Source organism: Myotis nattereri (assembly GCF_964212035.1).
Source record: "Myotis nattereri genome assembly, chromosome: 3".
NCBI classification, from domain to species: domain Eukaryota; kingdom Metazoa; phylum Chordata; class Mammalia; order Chiroptera; family Vespertilionidae; genus Myotis; species Myotis nattereri.
Window position 1 is genome coordinate 52192558 of NC_138077.1, and position 17238 is coordinate 52209795.

The window sequence follows — 17238 nt, forward strand, 5'->3', positions numbered from 1 at the left end:
AAAACAAAACAAAAAGACGTTGATGGGGAGGAGGCCAGTTATGAGGGGTTACCAGGAAAAGCAGAGGAAACAAAGGTAAGGTGTAATTTGCTGATTTAAATCAGTGCTTTCTCCATTGATTGGTTTCTTGTGATATAGTTCCTTCTCCTCCAGGTACAGAGCACGGAGGCTTCAGATGGAGATTTCCTTTATAAATATAAATGTCTCTGACAAAAGGGTAAAGTTTGCCTTTTTGCACTTCTGTCTTCAGAACTCCTCCTATGTCTGCTGTTTTTTCAAAATAATCTCCTCAAAATAATTCTTATGTCAAAGAGGCATACATTGGGGTGACATATTCTGCTGCCCTTCATACACATCTTAGGTTCTTCAACTGGGGCCCTGTGAATAAGACAGACTAGTGTGAAAAACAAACAGAAGTTTATTAACATTATATATGTACACATGGGAACACACAGCAGTGAGTAACCCAAAGGGGAGCTTAGAATTTGGGTTCAAGTTCAACAAAGGAAAAGGGATCTGGGTCTTCTGGGTGAGAGAGGCAAGTTTTGGGAAGGTAACCAGGAAAAGTATGGCAAACACGGGTTGTTCAGAAAGGTCTGCTATGCAGATTTCAGTCGGTGCTTTCTCCACTGATAGGAATTGTAGGAGTCCTCCTCTTCCTGCAGATGGACAGGGAGCGATCTTTACAGATGGAAATTTCCTTTATCAATACAAAAGGGAAACCTGTACACTGTCTTTAGAGATTTTTATGCATCTGCTGGTTCTCAATGGCTTCCAAAATAATTCATATACCAATGTTGAAAAACAAAGTTCTACTGAGTGAATTTGAAGATCTAATTGGCTTTATTAAGCGATTCCCAAAGCAGGCAGCATCCCATCTAGCAACTAGACGGGTGCTCTGAGGGTTTTTTGCTTTTTTTTTTATTATTATTATTATTATTATTATTTTTTTTATTATTAGTTAAGGTATTACAAATGTGTCCTCATCCCCCCCCCCATTAACCCCCAACCTCCCCCCCCCCCCCACACACACACAAACTCATGCTCCCATCCCCCCGTTGTCCATGTCCATTGGTTTGGCTTATATACATGTATACAAGTCCTTCGGTTGATCTCTTCCCCTTACCCCTGCCCTCCCCTACTTTCCTTCTGGGGATTGATAGCCTGATCGCTGTTTCTCAGTCTTTGGGTCTTTCCCTTTTCATCAGTCTATGTTGTTCTCTATAATCCACAAATGAGTGAGATCATGTGGTTGTTTTTTAACAACAACAACAACAACAAAAAACCACACCAGGCTTTTATTGTTCTCTCGTCAAAGGGCGGGTCTTTGCAGGACGAGGGAGTGAGTTTTGACAGCAGGGAGCAAGCCCCTACTTGCCAGCGATGAGTGGGTTCGCAGGACCACAATGACCGAATCCCCGCGCAGGAACATCTTGGAGATGTGGCGGTCCTTGTGGACTGGCTTGGACTTCTTCTTGCCCTTGCCACTCTTGGGGACCTCGGTCCACATCTCCTCCACATTCTCCAGCACCATGTTGCAGTGCCTGTCAAAAGCCTTCACACGGCCCAGGAGCTTCTTGTTGCGACAGTTGATGAGCACCTGGGTGTTGTTCTTGACGGACTGCGTGAGCACGGAGCGTGGGCCCGTGTCAAACTCTTCCTCCTCCCGCTTCTGCAGCTCCTCCGGGGTCATCTCACTCTTGGGCTTGTTAAGAAGGCTCATGGTGGCGGTGGTTGCGCTCTCAGAACGCTCCTGTCCTCCGCGTTGCCTCAGCCTCCGACAAATGGAAGGGTTTTATAGAAAGAAAGGAGGGGCCAGGGAGATCTTAATGAGAGAAAAGAAAGAATTATTTCGGGGCTGGGACATGTTTTCTTTGAGGGAGGAGAAGGGGAAGAGTGGTTTTTGTTTTTTTTTTGTTTTTTTTTTTTTTTTTTTTTTAATCATTCAGATCGCCTGTTCTTTCTAAGAGAGATGGAGAGGTCCCATGTGACAGATTACCTTATTGGTGCTTGACCAGAAAATTCCCGAGTGGTTAAGATTATTTTTCCAAGGGATTAAAACTAGAATTAGATCAGTTATTAAATCTAAGTTGGTATTATGAGCTTTTAGCACAAGTGACACCATTTTGGGCCTGTGGTTTTTTTCTTTAATACAAAAAGGTATATTTTGAGGTGGATATTCTGGTATGCCTAAATCCCACAAGCCTGGGGCAGAGCCTGAAAGAGCCTGGAGACTTGTGGGAATTCTGATTTTTCACTTTAAACAATTATGCTAATCTTGCCCTCTCTTTCCTAATATGTTAATGTTGATCTCAATATAAAACGAATGGTTATGAATCGCCAAACACATTTTACCCCAAGAAGATGGTCCATATTTATTTTTGTGGCTTCTAGCATCCACTGACGCCCTGGTGTAGACACTGGAGATGATGCTGATATTGATGATGACAATGGTGGTGATGGTGAGTACTTTGTACATAGTTCAGAGTAAGATACACACTTGCATGGAATTTGGAGCCAGAAAGTCCTGGTTTTGAACACTAGCTGTATGGTAGCTGTGTGGCCTTGAGAAAGGAACTCAATCTCTCTGTGTCTTCATTCCCTCAACTATAAGACTGGATTAATTATACTGGAAACCTCCAGGAACATAAGTTAAAGAAGGAACGAAAGAAACAAAACAGAGTAAGGGCATAAAATGGAGCCAGCAATGAGATTAAACTAGGAGAACGCTATGCTATGGGTGACCTAAAGGCCATTGTGGACCACAAATTTGGCTGTGGGCTTTTAAACACCTAATGGGAAGGGCAAACATGGTAAGTGACTCCGTTCATGACATTCATAAAATAAAAACCAACCAGTTGCTCAGGAGTGATTCAGGCATCTCTCCTGAGGGTCTTAATTAAGAGAGAGCTGCATGGAAAAATCAGCAATGTCCCCATAACATCTCTCTGATGAGGATTCTCACAGGGCATCTTATTATAGGCTTACAGCTTCTCCACCCTCACTGCTATTCCATACTTAGAGTGGAGCACAGTGTAAAGTGTAGCATTGGATTAGGGTACTGAACATTCTGGAAAGGGAGAAATGCTGGTTAATTCAAAGAGAAAAGGAAGGGTAAGGTTTGGGCAAGCGGAGAGGGGCTGGAGTGAGGGAGAACATGATAAGAAAGCAAAGACCAAGAGGTGAAGACATGCTGGGCAATATTAGAAAATTAAACATTTATTGAAAAAATAAATATTAGGCTACGTAGGATTGCCCTTTTCCTCCTCCCAGCCTCCTTATGCAGGGGTGAGGAGGGAGCCCTGGTGTTCTGTATGCTCCTAGCACACAGAGGGAAAGTCTCTCTCCAGAAGGAAAGGCTAAGTCTTTTTTTTCAATGTGGGCAGCAGGAGAGCTGAGGAAACTATAGACATGAGCCTGTGAGCCTCTCACCTCTAGACAATATGGTGGTGATGAAATGGGAAAAAAGTTGGGGATGAAATTCGAGCAATGGTTCTCAATGAGGGGCAATTCTGCCCACCAGGGGATATTTGACAATGTCTAGAGACACTTGGCTGTCACAACTTGGGAGGAGGTGCTACTGGCATCTACTGGGTAGATGCCAAGGGTGCTGCTAAACATTCTACAATGCACAATACAGGGGATACGGCAAAGTGTTTCTGGTCCAAAATGTTAGTGGGGGTGAGCTGAGGAAATCTGGATTGGGTGAAGGAGAAGATGCTATGGTAGAGACAGGGATCTCTGCCAACCCCTTCAGTTTGCACTATGCTGGGAGTCAGGTTTCACCCAGAGAATAATGAATGCTTAAGATGATGGTGATGATGATGACAATGACAATGATGATTCCATTTGTTCACAATACAGTTGACAATGGAGTCTCACACTCATTCCTCCATGAAATTCAGAAAATTTGGAGCCTCTTTATGGAAGAGGAGACTACAGCTCAGAGAACATAAGTGATCTTTTTCAATATTTGTTTCAAGCTGTAGTGCTGGTTTGTTCTCCTCCTCCTTCTCCATCTTCTGGGATGCCACTGTCTGACTGCCCCTTTCCTCCAACCACATATGTTGGGAGAATTCTCTAATGTACAGATCTAAAAGCTGAAGAGGATAGATACTCACATTCCCCTTCTTTCTTGAAAATAGGGTGTGGGTCAATTAGCTTCACCCACGTTGGACTTTGAATCAAAAATCAGGGACCACAGTGGTGAAGCAGGGTCAAGGGCACATTCTTTTTTATAGTGAATGGTGGTGGTGGTGATGGCAGTGGTGACAGTGGGGTAGTGGTGATGGTGGTGGTGGTGGTAGTGGTGATGGTGGGGGTGGTGATGGCAGTGGGGGTAGTGGCAGTGGTGGTAGTGGTGGCAATGATGGTGGTGGTAATGGTGATGGTGGTGCTGGCGGTAGTGGTGATGGTAGTTGTGGTGGTGGTGGAGGCAGTGATATACAGCATCAATGTCAAGGCTAGTGAGATACGGGTATCTGTTGATGAGGTTTAGTAGTGAAGAAGGCATCAGCCTTCTCTCCAAGCTGGTTTTCTGCCTGTGGCTTTAGCTATGGGTCTGGCTGCATAGTAACCTTTTGTTTCTATTTGTTTTCTAGTCATTCTGGCTGGCCACGCTGTGACCTATGTGATATCCTTTCACAGCATTCCTTCTCGGCTTCCATCAGCCAGAATCATTTATTGTTGTTGTTGCCTAAAAGGAGGAATTCTGACTGTACACTCTGTGTATGACCTTGGGCTGGTTCAGAGTTTGTTTTTACTTTAGGGTTTAGCTCTCCATAGAGCTCAAACATGAATCTAACGTGACCTCTGCAGGAGGCCAAATCAGAATCTGAGATACTGCTCAGAAATGCTCCTCTCCTCCGGCAATAAGCCTCTGCCACTCCTTCAAAACCATCATGCACGTTCCTTCTCCAGGGACTCCTCTTCCCAGGGCCTCTTAGCTCCCCTTAGTCTCGCCTTGGGCCACCACTCCCCTAAGTGACAAATGAACTCAGGTATGTGCAAACTCCACCTGTGGATAGAACTTGAATTCTATTCTATCCATGTTAGCCACCACCTGACCTGTCATTTAAAAAATGCTCCTTCTTGAGCTGGGACCCATTGTCACATATGAATTAGCTGCTGAGGGCAGTGTGTGTCCATCCCAGGTCACTGCTCATGGGAGGCCAACAGCCTGTGGATGGGGAGGAGACCGTCCAGGAGCTCGCTCTCTGCAGGGAGCACGGCAGCTCCTTCTCGGCCTCCTCGAGGGAGAATCAGCAAAGAAGAGATCTGCTGGCTCTAAAGAGCAGTGCCCCACCCTGGAGCCTCCAGCCACTTATTAGTGAGTCTGTGAGGCACGTGGCCCCATTGTTCCCTTAGAGCAGGTGGATCATGTTTCTTGTGGGCATCGAGGCCTGGCTCACAGCCATGGTCTGTGAAGGCAGTCGTGACACCAAATCCCTCCCTTGTGATACCCAGGCAGTGAAGACCGAACAGGAAAGACAAGCTCCTGAGGCTCCTAGGAGGAGCCAAGGACACTGTCTAGAGCAGTGATGGCGAACCTTTTGAGCTTGGCGTGTCAGCATTTTGAAAAACCCTAACTTAACTCTGGTGCCGTGTCACATATAGAAATTTTTTGATATTTGCAACCATAGTAAAACAAAGATTTATATTTTTGATATTTATTTTATATATTTAAATGCCATTTAACAAAGAAAAATCAACCAAAAAAATGAGTTCGCGTTGTCATCTCTGACACGCGTGTCATAGGTTCGCCATCACTGGTCTAGAGGGAGGTGATCTCTTCATTCCTTTCAGACACTCAGTCAGGGGTTCTAAGGCTCAGAAGTGGCAAAGTAAACCCAGCAGGACCTTGACACTCTTGCCCAGGGCAGAGGAGAAGAGGCTCTCGCCTGGGAGCCCACGGTCCTCTTGGCAACTGCTCTCGTTGTCCCGTTCCTGACAGCCCCATTCCAGGCTGTGGTGCAGGCTTCCTTCCATTCCGAAGTTCCTCCTGAAACTAGTTCTCTTCACTTCCTTCAATAAGGGTTTCTGCCATGTCAGGTTGAGATACTTAGAAGTGGCTTCCTCCCCTTCCCAGAAACACTTAAGACGGTTGACACAACACCGGCGATGGCTTTGGTGTCTTTGGGATGTGCAATTTTAAAAATATTTATATGGTCAAATCTATCCATCTCTTCTTTCATTATAACTGCCTCAATGCCATGCTAAGAAGGCTTTCCCTATCTCCAGATTATACTAACGGTCTCTATTTTTTATTCTAGTAATTTTTTCTATCTTTCTCTTAAAACCATTTGGAATTAATATTGGTCCGAAGAGTGAGGTAGAAATGGACTGTTATTTTTGTTCCTAAGCGGTCATTTTCCCTAGGCCTGCTGGGTGAATTCATCTTTCCTTCACTGGTTTGAAATGTCACCTTTGTAATAAAGGGACATTCTCATGTATTCTTGACTATTATTTTGCTCCATTGACTTTTATTTTGCTGTAGTATCATTTGGTTTCGGAAGATTTGCGAAGTCGGAGCAACAGCACTGATCTAATTAGTTGGGAGACTTTGCAAGGCTTTACCAAAGAAAAGTCACCAGCTGTTGATGGTGTGACGGGGGGCCCTGCTTGAGAGTCGTCCCCTGTTCAGTGACATTGGCCAGCAAGCTTGAAGAGCAATGACAGAAAGGTCAGGCAGGGAGTCTGAGGAAACTAGGGCTGGAAGGACATTTAGAAACCATCTTCTAGTCCAACCTCTTTACTTTCCAGCCATGGGAACATGGCACCAGAGAGGTTAGCCCAGTTCCCCCATGTAGGGTATGGTAGATGTTGGATGGGCACTCAGAGGGCTTGCCTATAAATTGTTTGTCCCGGACATCTCTCTTGTAGCCTTTCCTGCCTCCCTTGCTCACTGCCACCGCTCTAATTCTCACCTTTTTGTCTCTCACCTGGCCAGTGACTTTGGCATTGGCACCGCTCTCTCGAGCCTCCATTCCTCTGTCTGATTGACAGAACACCTCTGGGTTGGGATCATGTCACACTCTGCTGAAAATCCAGTCAATGGCTCTTTACAGAAGTTAAACTTATTCCGATATTGAAGGTTCCTACACCCCAGCACTCATCCGAATTATCTCTTGTTTTTCTTTCATATAACTTGGAAACTCCAACTAGTCAGGACTAGTTGTCATGTCCTCTATTTCCCCATGAACCACTGATTGCCCTTTCTCTGCCCAGATCTCTAAAACCAGATCTACTCTTTAAAGCTTGGTCCAAAGGTTAGTAAAGCCATCTAAATTCCAGAAAGGTTAAGCACGCTGTCAAATTTGCCTTCTGTGATGCCCAAGCCTAGAGACATCTGTCCTTCCCCCTGCCTGCCTGATTGCTGCTTTCTAGGCCAACCACTCTGGGCATCTTGCTTCTCCTGTAAAATGTGGACAATGGTAGGTACTTCGTATCAGTGGTGATAGGTATTAAATGAGGTAGCATCGAGAAAGCAATTGGCCCAGTCTAGCACTTAGAAACTGCTCCAAAAATGCTGGCCTCCTCATCCCTGGGCTTCAGTTCTCAAAGGGGCTTGCCCAGGTGGAACATAACCCAACCAGGGCATCAGGCTGAGACTGGGGAGCATCACTGGAGATGTTCTGCAGAGAGAGCATTGGAGCCCACGGCACTGAAGCTGGGAAACAGGGTCCTCCATGGCCCGAATCCACGGCTCCTTCCAAAGCCTCCTGAGACTGAAGGCTTCCTGGAACCCACTTCTCCTGGCACTGGCATCGCTCTTTCTAGGCAATGCTACACAAAATAACTAAGGTCTGAATGCAACTCATTTGTGATTACTGATTTAATGATATTAATAAAACTCTAGTAATAAAAAATTGGCATCCAACCTAAATGGCTCTCTCCTAAGTTGTTTAAAAAACATGCACTTCATGTATGTTGGGGGTTTGGGGGTTTTCCCTGAAACATGAAAATTTGGGGCTAGCTGTCCAGTGGGTGGGTGACCAGCAGGACTGAGAGGTCCTTTGGTCCAATCAAGGCCACAGAGAGCCCGCACCCCCTCAAGTCCCCTCCCAAGCCCCCAGAGAATCGCCTGGCACCCATGTGCCATGCTGGAGCCCCACTCTTAGCAGGCTACACAAAGCAGGACAACTGCTGTGTAAAACATCACGTGTGCCCTCCTTCTCCTGATACCACCTCTGCTTGCTAATCCCCAGAATACAGAATGGAGTATATTCCATTCCCTAGAGACACAGCCATCACCTATTAAGTAAGGAAAGGCTTTCAGCCCAAGAACTATATTTGGGGAGCCTCAGTAGCTGCCCAACTTAGCAGACACCAACCTCCATAACGTCGCAGGAGTCCTCCAGCCTGCCCTTAACATGCACGCACGCATACCCATTCCATTAAACTGTGTTCATCGTTTTACAGACAACAGGGCTTCTCACACTACACAGCTTAATACTCTCATGCCTCCGAATGTAATTATCGCAGTAACTCAAACTCACATTAAAAGCGAGAGACGGGTCCACATTATCCTTATCATGAATTAGTAATCTTTCCCTCTGGAGATGCCTTCCCCGAAGGTGCTCACTGAGGTGTCTACTCACAGCTGTGCTGTGTCCTGTGTTCATATTAAGCTCCCCCCACCATTGGCTGTGAGTGCTGTGGCTTGTTTTGAGTAGATGAGATCAATTCCCTTCCTCCATACATCCCCCTCCACCCCCCTCCAGGTTAAGTTGGGTCCTGGCCAGGAAAACCACATGTCCACATAACTGCCTCCTGGAAACTGAGAGGCAGCTATGACAGGGGCAAGACCACTGGGCTTTTTTGAGAGCCACCTCTGCCACTGAGAGCTGTGTGACCCAAGTCGGTCATAGTCTCTCTGAACCTCAATTCTTCAACTGAAAAGTGGGGGGCATCCTACCTACCTCATTACCTTTTGGTTATCAAAAGAGGAGAAAAAGCCATGAAAGTGCTTCAAAAACTCTAACTCAGAAAATGTTATTTATTTCTATTAAATTACCTCTGGATTATAAAGCAGACTACATGGGAATGCTGTATAGGTGTTAGGAGTTTTCAGGGTTCTACTTAAAACACTGAAAAAAGTTTTGTCCCTTAGTAACTCTGAGCCCTGGCAGAACAAAATAAATTCTGTATATTAACAAAATAAGAGTAAAGAAAATAACACTGTTAATAACCATACTGATAATAATAGTTGCTATTTATCGAGGGCTTCCTGTGTGGCAGGCACCATCTCAAGCATGTCATGCATGTTTAATTTGTTTATTCCCCTATATGCTCTGCTGGAGCTGGCTAGTACAGGTGATGGTTAAATATCCAGACATTTTCTGAGCCACGGTTAACCCGTTCATAAGTGAAAATTAACCATGGTGGGAGTATTTACACCAGAGAAATTGGCAAATGTTACAAATCAGGGCTATTTTTTTCTGTTTATTTATGTATTAAGCCAGTTTATCAGGAATTATATAATCTTCATCTGGGAAAGTGAAGTTCAGAGAGATTATATGAAGATAATAGTAATCCTGTGGTGTTGAAGCATTCAACATGAATTGCTTCTGCTTCTCTTTTTTCTTTTCCTATATCTCCCATTGGCTTTCTATTTTTTCATTAAAAATAAGAACAACAACAATCTATTTCTCATATTTTCTGTAGGTCAGACACTTGTACTAGAAGACTTGGGGCTTGGATAGATAGGAAGGAAAACATGTAAACAAGTGGTTCTTGACCCTGGCTATACATTTGAGTCACCTAGGGGATGTATTCAAGATACCAACAGCCCTTGCACCCTTCTAGCCCCTAAACAATTGAATTAATTATCAGCATCTCTAAGGCCCAGAGAAGGAAGTGATGTGCTGAGTCACACAGCAAATTATTGCTACTTGAGGTCTAGAGCCCAGGGTTTTCAAGTTGACTTCAGATATCTTTCCACCACCCACACCAGCCAATCAATCCATCAACATTTGCTGTGTCAGTGCCTTACACACAGTAAGCGCTCAAATCCACGCAGGTAAAAAACAAACTTCATGCATTAAGCTTGCAAAATTAGTCACTCCTCAGGTAAATAGTCATTCCTCAACTCATTCAAATAATGGAAAGGTCACATACATGAAAGGAATGGTCAGGCCATGTGATGTGCTCAGTTTACAAAGCTTTCAAAATTACTGGTCAAAAAATTACCTGAGAATCACTGGAAAGTTCTGCAAAAACTGAAGCCCAGACAGGCAATGACACAAAGCAAATGAGTGCCAGAGCCAAGGAGTGATTCCTGCGGAGGGCTCTCTCCCTCCTCCCCCACTTCCTCCCACACAGCCCTGAAGCCTGGGTCCAGCCCTACTGAGTCCTGCTGTACAGCCAGCTCCCTCCCTTGGATGTGTTTCCCCCTTTCTCTCTCCCTTCCCTCTTTCATTTCTCAAATATTTAATGACCGCCCGACCAGTGTGGCTTGTTGGTTGAGTATTGTCCGGTTGAGGTAACCAGTTTGATTCCTGGTCAGGGCACATGCCGGGGTTGTAGGCTTGATACCCAGTAGGGGGCATACAGGAGACAGCTGATTGATGTTTCTCTCTCTCCCTCTTTCTGAAATCAATTATATATATATATATATATATATATATATATATATATATATATATATTTAATAACCACAAGGCACAGGTCCTGGCACTTAATTATTGCTCAGTAATTTTTTTTTTTAATGAACAAATGAACAAGTGACTAGATTCCTTACAATTCTGGGCTCTAAAGCTACAGGAATGAATAAAACATGGTCTCACCCTCAAGATGCTCAGGGTCTAGTTAGAGGTACTGTGGGGTACAGGAGGAAGCATGGGATTGCACCAAGACAGATGCTCATCAGAAACCTGGCTCTGCTTGGAATGTGGGCAAAGAGCTTAAGTAGCCTGAGCCCCAGCTTCCTCACCTGTAAAATGAAGGCGTTAATGCCCACATCATGCGGCTGAGGTGCGATTTAAATCATGGATCAAGTCATCTAAAATGTTTCCCAGCACATAGTAGGGCTGCAACATTATTATGTATGCCTTTGAGCAAGGGTTAGAAAGCAAAAGAGCCAGCTGAGCTTCAGGTCAAGTGGTTGCTTGTCTCAAGGAGAAATCTAAATCATTCCTTGTGACATCATCAGAGCCACTTCTTCCTGCTCCACCAGGTCAGCTCCCAGCCCAGACATGTCAGCCAGGCGGCCACAGGCCACGCACTGCTCTGCTGTTATAAATAGCTCCGAGCCGCTCAGATATTCCTAAATAACCATGGCCTCTTGGCCCAGGCTTACCTAGTAAATCTCCCTCCACGGCACTGCAGAGCATGTCTCCTTACTTAAAGTAAATTCACAGCAAATATTTGTTAGACAAAATTATCTATTAAGTAAATGCACGAGCACACTCTTCATGCTCATTTCCCTTTCAGGAATATACTCCTTTAAAACCAAATGCCCAATTTAATGCATAATAATTGCTGGTTTTTCTTTTGGTTATTTTCCGCTGCCAGAGTTCTTAAGTCAGGATCTGCCAGCAGAGTGCCCCCACCAACATCTGCACACACACCTGTCTTCATTACTGCACTCTGGGATGCTTGCTGTTGCTTGTCACTGCCACTATTATAATGTGTTAATGTATTTTATTGGGTGTTTTCTATTATTAGAGTGTAAGCTTCTCAAGGGCAGCTGTCTTGTCCGTTTTATTCAACAGTGAATCTCCAGAACTACCCAGAGCCTGACACTTGGGAACAGGCAGAAACATGTGTTGAATGAGTGGGCCGACAGTCTAGTGGACGACAGTGCATTTCCTAGCATAGCTCTGAGCTGGGGAGACTCCAGAGGCCCTCGTCTGCACAAGAGGGCTAAGTCAGGGTGCAGCTGCATGTACCAGGTGTGGGCACTGGCCTCCGTGGTGGCTGCTCACCCAGGGTTGCATGAGGAGGAGATCTATTAGGGCTCAAGAGGAAAATATTAGGACTTCTATTTGTTATTTACGTTGGCCTGAAAAAAAGAGAGACAGGTCCAGTTTTCTGATGTAGCTAGTTTATCAAGGAGACTAATCTCGATAGGGTACAAGCAGGGACAACGTTATCTTTCTCCCACCACTGCCTTCAAACAAAGTTCAGGTAACTAGGCCAAGCCGGCCTAAGACACCAACCTATATATACTTGATTTAGCTTAAAATAAATGTAGGGACTAAATAAATGCTCTCTCGTGGGAAACAAAGTCGAAACCAACAATGATCAAGCCAAATGGAGAATTCCTAACTCAGCAGGGGCCTGCCACACTATCGTCACCCAGGGAGAGTCACCCCAAAGGTGACAGGCCACGGCAAATGTCTTGGTGAGTTGAAGTACAAGAACAGGCATGACATAAACGTTTTTAAAAACAATACCAACTCTCGTTCTGAAATATCTGCCTAAATACTGTGATTTAATTGTTATGGTCTGACTCAGGAGTGGGGACCACCTGGCCCGAGAAATCATTTGTCTGGCCCTGCCAAGGCATTAGGGGTGAGTTAATTAAATGTTTGACCAAATAGAGCAAGCTAATTTTTAAGTTGATAATTTTGTATGGCCTGCGAATGATATTATACATATCCAAATGGCCCTTGGCAGAAAAAAGGTTCCCCACCCCTGGTCTAAATGAAGGATTTGAAAGGTAGCACACTTGTCTTTTCCCCCTTGATCCTAGCAGAGGACCCGGCATGATATGGTACTTCCTACATGTAGGTGGATTGAATACATGAACAACGTACCAAGGAACAATGTCTCACTTTCAGGTTGTAGAGGATCAGACCATTTTAGTTACATCTCCCCTGAGAGACACTTAACCCGATCTTGACAGTCACAAGTGGTGGCATTTGCAGCCTTCTTAAAACATGTGTAAAACGTTGACATTTCCACAGATAGAAGCCAAACCCCTGGAAACATGTCTAATCTGGTCGCTCCAGGTTCAGCAGGAGCCTTAACTCCACTTGCCAACGGGAAGTGCCCCAAACACATGTTTAGCAAGAAAGACCACATAACTAGCCAGGTTGACGTGGGGAATGTCTGGTGTTTATTTTATTTATGCTTTGCATTAAGTTAAAACTTCATTGCCAGCGACACGGGCCAGCAGCCTTCTTTCACAGCTGTTCTCTATGAAACAGTTTCACAAAGACAGGATGTTGTCCTAAAAGAGTCTTTTGGTTCTCGGCTGGACAGGCCAGCAGCTGGCTGGGTGTCACAAACAAACCTGAAAAGTACGCTCAGTGATGCCAGCTCACCAGGAAGCTGGGTCTACAGCTTCCAAGGCCGAGCAGCAGGGAATTAAAAAGGTAGTAAATAATGCAGGGAGGCTGCTGCCTTCACAGAGCCCAGGAAGCCAAGGCTGGAAACAGTAAGGGTGCTGGAGCAGCGGGCCCCTGCGGACGCTTAGGGAACACACAGAGGACTGCTCTGCCTCAGGCCTCACAAAACTTGGAAACAGAACTGAGCACAGACAACAAATTTGTTTCCCAGATCAGAAAAATGCCGGAAAATTGACTATTTCCGTTAATATCAGGAACTGGGTAATGGCGGCAGCAGATAGGTATTGAGCTCTCATTCCCAGGCACGATAGTAAGTGCTTTTCATGCATTTTCTCATTCAATGCCTATTAGACTCTGAGGGGAAAAGTTTCATTATCTCAACGACAGGTGAGGAAGTTGAGACTCAGAGATCAGAAGTAACTTACCCCAAATCCACAGCTAGGATAGGAACGTTGGGATGTGACTCTAGTGTGTCCAGCCTGAAAGCATGTTCTCTAAATCATGACTTTTTATCAGTTTCCAAACAAACAAACAAACAAACAAATAAACAAAAACAAATAGTGACACGGCAGTGCAGTGAAGGAAAATATGGCCTTTTAACTAAATGGCATATTCATGACCTTGGAGTAAGTAACACTCCCTTGCATAGGCAAAAGGTCACTAACAATAAATAATCAAATTGATAGATTGGATTATGTTAAAATAAAAAACTTCTGTTCATTTGGAAACACTATAAGAAAGTAAAAAGGCAACCCACAGAGTAGAAGAAGATATTTGTGATACATATAGAACCAATATTCAGAATATATAGAGACCTTCTACAATTCAATAAGAAAAAGAGAACCAAGTAGAAAAATGGGCAAAAGACTCTAATAGGCACTTCACAAAAAGAATATCCAAATAGCCAGTAAACATATAAAATATGACTTAAGTTGTTAATCATCAGGCAAATGCAGATTAAAATCAATATGCAATCTGACTACACACCGATCAGAATGACCAAATTTAAAATGACAGGAAACACCAACTATTAGAGAGGATGTAGAGCAATCAAAATGCCCATAGATGTCAGTAGTTTGATAGATACAATCACTTTGGAAAATTGTTTGGCAGTATCTATGAAAGCTGAATATATACACACTATGTATAATTTCAGTCCTAGTATAGACCCAACAGAAACATGCATATATATTCACTAGAAGATATGTATAAGAACATTCGTGCAAAGCTATTTGTTGCAAATGAAAACAAAAAACGGCCCAAATGCCCATAATAATCAAATGGGAAAATAAGTGATAGTATATGTACGAGATATCAATTAGACTGTATGAACTTCATATCAATCAGATTATATGAACATGCAACACTATACTGATCAAACACATGCAACAATATATGGATTAACCTACAAATGTGATATTGAGTGAAAGAAGCAAGATGCAGGTGAGCATATTCTTCATGTTTCCTTTCTTTAAAGTAAGAAACAGACACAATTCCTCTATACTATTAGAAGTCAGGTTAGAAAAGGGTGTAGTAACTGCAATGGGGTACTAAGGAGGTTTGACTTCTCACGTGTGATATTCTGTTTATTGATCTATGTGCTGGCTGCAAAGGTGTGTTTAGTTTGAGAAAATTTTTTTTATATTTTATTGATTTTTACAGAGAGGAAGGAAGAGGGATAGAGAGTTAGAAACATCGATGAGAGAGAAACATCGATCAGCTGCCTCCTGCACACCTCCCACTGGGGATTGAGCCTGCAACCAAGGTACATGCCCTTGACCGGAATCGAACCAAGGACCCTTCAGTCTGCAGGCCGACGCTCTCTCCACTGAGCCAAACCGGCTAGGGCTAGTTTGAGAAAATTTATCAAGCTGTGAATTTACTATATCAGTTACTTATTGCCACACAAACCATCCCTAAACCCAGTGGCAGACAAAAAGGATTGATCTCCTACTGACTGGTTTGTGGGCAGTGGAGTCCTAGGTTGGGCTCAGCTGGCCTGGCTCTGAGCTGCTTTCATTGGCAGCCGCCCAAGGCAGGTTCCTTTAAGGTGACAGGCAGGATCCGAGGGGGTGAGAGGAAACACACGGGTCTCTTAAGGTCTAGGCTAGGAGTTGGCATCCTTTGACCGCTGCCCACATTCCATTGGCCTAAGCAAGTGACAGGGCCAAGCGGAACATCAGTGGGGCAGGGAAATATGCTCCTCCAAGAGGCCAGGCGGAGGAGGGACTGTTTGGAGAACAGTCATCTGATCCACGATGTTTATGATAGGTGCGGTTTTCTGTGTGTATTTCATATTTTAAAACAAAAATTGTTAAAAGGAAACAACAAGTAAAAAGTGTAGTAAAAACATGATCCTCCAACCTCACCCCACCCTCCCACCCCCAGTTCTTCATGGAGAAGGGATGCTGCTTATGGAACTTTTGTACTCGCAGGAGAAGAAAGGAAGGAAGGCCTGAGCTTCCCTCGCACACAATGCACTTCCTGTCTGCCGGCTGAGAGGGAAATCTCTGCCTGCAGGCCGGCCACCGGCCAGAGCCATGGCAGCGACAGGTCAGCCCTTCCCGGGGCAGCTGGAGGGATCCTTCCCCAGTAAGGCCCCGTTTCTGGCCCTTGCTCTTCCCCTTGACCGCTCCCTGTGAGAGTCAAATTACTTAATTACTTAAAGATTAAACTTTTTTTGATCAGAAGGAAGGAGCTGAATATTTAAGAGGCTCACGATTTCGGCGAGACCTGTTCCCTATGAACTGACACTTCTGAACCGGTCTCCCTTATGCACAGCAGGCAGCGGGTTCTGCACAGGGCGGTCCGTCACCGCAAGGCAACATTCCCAGTGCCCTGACCTTCTGAAACCGATACGCTCTCCGTCAGGGAGACAGAGCCTTTGGAGAGGTCTGGTGCCCACGGCAAGGAGGGTGTGGGAAGCTTGAGGACAGGTGCTCACCCTGTGCTTCTGCAGGCCCGAGGGAACCTAAGGCCCTTAAGCCTCACCATACTCCCCCTCCCCCTCAGCCCTGCCCTGCCACCCCCACCTCCATACTAAAAGCTAGAGCTTTCATCTTGCCTCCAAGGGATGAAACAGGGGGTGGTATTCGATTCCTTCTCTGTAGGTAAATAACATTTGAATGTACACAATGACAGTTCACCCCCCCCCCCCCGCCCCCAATCACAGCTTCTCACATATAAACTCCATCTCAGGACTCAGGCTGCCAAGTGTCAACTCCTGGCTCTGTTACCTACTTGCGGTGTGGCCTTGAGTGAGTTATTCAGTCACTCTAACCCTCAGTTTCTCCATCGTTAAGAAGAAAAGATACTTGTTTATTCATTCAGGGATTTTCTCCAAAGACCTGCTCTGTGTCCGGCAGGGTGCTAGGCTCTAAGGATACAGTGGCAAATGAGATTTTCATGTGGGGGAGGTAGAGTGAAAAATCCAATTTATGTCAATATAATCTCAGTCATAGCCATGAGTGTTATGAAGGAAACAAACCGCGAGCTGAGATGGAGACGAACAGGGGAGTCAAGGAGGGCCTCACTGAGAGGCAACACCTAAGCTAAACCTCAAAGGAAGAGAAGCTAGTCAGGGCAAAGGCTCCGGAGCCAGGAAGAGTGTGGTGCTGTCAAGAAACTGCAGGCAGACCAGTGAGGCTGGGCAAGGGGAGAGTGACGTCTGGGGAGGCTGGAGAGAGAGAGATGGGAGTGCTATCCTGGGGGGCTGGTAGTCAAAGGAATTTGGATTGTATTCTAAGACAGTGGGCAGCCACTAACGTGCTAAGATGATCACACTGACTGCTGTGTGGAGATGGGGAGAGGGTGGAGTGGTGGTTAAAAATGGAAGTGAGACCAGTCAGGGGGCAGCAACAAGAGTTCTGCGGAGATGGGAGAAGTAGACAGAGTCAAGCATTGTCCTGGGGGTGGATCCCCAGGACTTGTTGATGGATTAGGG

General features: G+C 45.0%; 1 pseudogene across 1 annotated transcript; it reads right to left on the reverse strand.

Moving 5' to 3' along the window:
- Window positions 1-1370: 1370 nt before the first annotated feature.
- LOC308517135 (small nuclear ribonucleoprotein Sm D2-like) lies at window positions 1371-1775 on the reverse strand (annotated as a pseudogene). The gene has a single exon. The product of its transcript is annotated as a small nuclear ribonucleoprotein Sm D2-like (transcript).
- Window positions 1776-17238: the final 15463 nt, after the last annotated feature.